Here is a 3,537-nt window from a genome sequence, read left to right as displayed (position 1 = left end):
TAATAGAATCATTCAAAGAAAAACAGATGGTTTTGGAAATATAGAGGAGCTGGCAATCCAGAATTTTATCATTAGGAAACTCCTACGAGTCTCTACGAACTTGAATTTTTCAGGATGTATAATAGGAAAATATTTGATGTTCATAATAATGACTGAGCTACTGCAAAATCCCTAAGTGCCTTTCATGCCATCAACTACAGATTAAGTTAATAAAGCTGAACCTATGTGAAACACAACTTAAGGATATTCTGCTGTTTTCTAAGTCCTTGGAACATGTAATTTCATTTATCATAACTTTTGGACATTTATGTTAGTAATTTCATAGATCATAAAGCTCTAATACTTCTACTACTGCATTTTAAGAAGTAATGGCATGAATTTTAAGCAGAACATCTGATTAAGTAAAGAAGACTTTTCCCCACGTGTACAGGCATACCTTGGAAATATTGCAAGTTTGACTCCAGACCATTACAATAAAGCAAATATTGCAATAAAAATGAGTCACATGAACTTTTTGGTTTCCCAATGCATATAAAAGTTATGTCTACACTATACTGCAATCTATTAAGTGTATAATAGCATTATGTCTAAAATATTTTGCATACTTTAATTTAAAAATACTTTAATGCTAAAAAAATGTTAACCATCATGTGAGCCTTTCATGAGTCGTAATCTTTTTGATGGTGGAGGATCTTGCCTTGATGTTGATGGCTGCTTGCTGATCAGGGTGGTGGTCACTGAAGGTTGGGGTGGCTGTAGCAATTTATTAAAATGAGACAACAATGAAGTTTGCACATTGATTAACTCTTCCTTGTACAAAAGATTTCTCTGTAGCATGTGATGATTGATGTTTGATAGCATTTTATCCACAGTAGAATATCTTTCAAAATTGGAGTCAATGCTCTCAAAACCTGCTACTACATTATCATCTAGGTTTATGTAATAATCTTCAATATTCTTGTATCTCAGGGAATAGGGAGGCCCAAAGAGAGGGCCAGTTAGTGGAGCAGTCAGCACATACACTGTCTCATGTAAGCATGGTTCGTCGAGCAATTACAGTAACATCAAAGATCACTGATCACAGATGACCATAACAAATATAATAATAAAGAAAAAGTTTGAAATATTGTGAGAATTACTAAAACGTGACACAGAGACACAATGTGAGCATATACTATTGGAAAAATGGCACTAGTAGACTTGATTGATTCAAGGTTGCCCCAAACTTTCAATTTGTAAAAAAACAAAACAAAACAAAACAAAACATAGTATCTGTGAAGTACAATAAAGTGAAATGCAATAAAACAAGATATTCCTGTATTGAATAATGGAATTTACTGTACATGAAATAGTGGAGGTAAGGTAATCACTATTGTTAGTCACTAAATTATAGCATGATTCTAATTCATGGGGAAAGTAGTAGTCTAGTTTTAGCCAAATAATCAGTCTATATATATATATATATATATATATATATATGAAGTGCTTACTATGCGGGGGCCACTGTTCTTGGCACTGAGGATACAAAGAAAAAAATGAAATTGTCCCTGCTTTTAGGGAGCTTACTTTTTTCCAAAGGAGAAAATATGCACATTAATATCTATAGAATACTAACCAAAAACACAAGATCATTTTGAGAGGAAGGGCCTTTGGACCATGAAAGACTCTATATAGAAGCTGATAATTTAACATAGTCTTGAAGAAAACAAGGAATTCTTTTTTGTTGTTTTTTTTTTTTAACTTTATTAATTAATTTATTTTTAGCTTTCAGCATTCACTTGCACAAGATTTTGAGTTCCAAATTTTCTCCTCTCCCCCACCCCAAGATGTCATGCATTCTGCTTACTCCTTCCCCCAATTTGCCCTGCCTTCTATCACCCCCCCCCCCCCCCCCCCTCCCTCCCCCCCCCCCCCCGTCTCTTATTCCCTTCCCTCCTATTTTTCTGTAGGGCAAGATAGATTTCTATACCCCATTGTATGTATATCTTACTTCCCAGTTTCTTATAAAAACAATTTTTTAACAATCATTTTTAAAACTAAGTTCCACATTCTCTCCTGTCCTCCCTCCCCACCCACCCTCATTGAGAAGGCAAGTAATTCAATATAGGTTTTACATGTATAGTCATGAAAAAACACTTCCATAATAGTCATGTTGTGAAAGACTAAATATAGTTCCCTCCATCTTATTCTGCCCTCTCTTTATTCTATTCTCTTCTTTGACCCTGTGTCTCCTCAAAAGTGTTTGCTTCTGATTACCCCCTCCTCCCATTTGTCCTCCCTCCTATCATCCCCTCCCCTTTTCTTATCCCCATCCCCCCTACTTTCCTATAGGATAAGATAGCTTTTCATACCCAGTTGAGTGTATATGTTATTCCCTCCTTAAGCTAAATCTGATGAGAGTAAGGTTCACTCATTCCCTCTCACCTCCCCTCTCCCTTCTCCTCCATTGTAAAAGATTTTTTCTTGCCTCTTTTCTGTGAAATAATTTGCTCCATTCTACCTCTCCTTTTCTACTTCTCCCAATACAATCCTCCCTCACCCCTTAATTTTATATTTTAGATATCACCCTTTCATATTCAATTCACCCTATGCCCTAACTATATATACCTACCCAAATACTTTGAAAGGTCTCATTATTTACAAATAACATCTTTCCATGTCAGAATGTAAGCAGTTCAACTTTAATAAGTCCCTTATTATAAGTCTCTTTTCTGTTTACCTTTTCATGCTTCTCTTGATTCTTGTATTTGAAAGTCAAATTTTCTGTTCAGCTCTTTTTTTTTCATCAGGAATGTTTGAAAGTCCTGTATTTCATGGAATATCCATATTTCCCCTGAAGTATTATACTCACTTTTGCTGGGTAGATAATTCTTGATTCTAATCCTAGCTCCTCTGACCTCCAGAATATCATATTTAAGCATGGGGGACAGACCATACAAAAGCAGAAGGAAGAAAGATAGAGTGTATAGTATGAAGAACAATGAGAACAAAAGTTTAGCCAGGCTACTAGATTCAGGAAGGGGGAATACTGTATAATAAGGTTGGTTACCAGGCTGTGAAAGTCTTTAAATGCCAAAAAGAGGAATTTGCATTTTATCCTTGAGGTAATAGGAATCTATTAAAATCTATTCATCAAATGGGGAATTACCTATTCAGACCAGTTTTAGGAAAATCACTCTGGAACCTATACAGTAGATAGATTAGAGAGGAGAAACTTAAGGGCAAAAGACCAATTTGGAAGCTGTTACAATGGTCTAGGGGAAAAAAGTGTTAAGGAATTATGATTATGATCAGGTGAGTAGAGAGAAGGGATCAGATATAAGAGATGTTGTAGAGATAGAAATGGCAAGATTTTATGACTTAGCAGATGAGTTGTGTGAGGGAGAGTGAAATGTTGAGAGTGACCCTGACATTGAGAACCTTGGAGGCTAGAAGGAGGATAGTATTCTTGAAAAAAAAAAAATAGGAGAGTTTGAGAGAGAAGTGAGTTTTGAGAGAAGAATATGATTTCTGTTTTGGACATACTGGTTTGAGATG

The sequence above is a fragment of the Petaurus breviceps genome, unplaced genomic scaffold (assembly GCF_028583685.1).
Source record: "Petaurus breviceps papuanus isolate PSGF00001 unplaced genomic scaffold, PetGlider_PUasm1.0 175, whole genome shotgun sequence".
NCBI classification, from domain to species: Eukaryota; Metazoa; Chordata; class Mammalia; order Diprotodontia; family Petauridae; genus Petaurus; species Petaurus breviceps.
The sequence above is the reverse complement of the archived record's forward strand: the minus strand, read 5'-3'. Positions refer to the sequence as shown.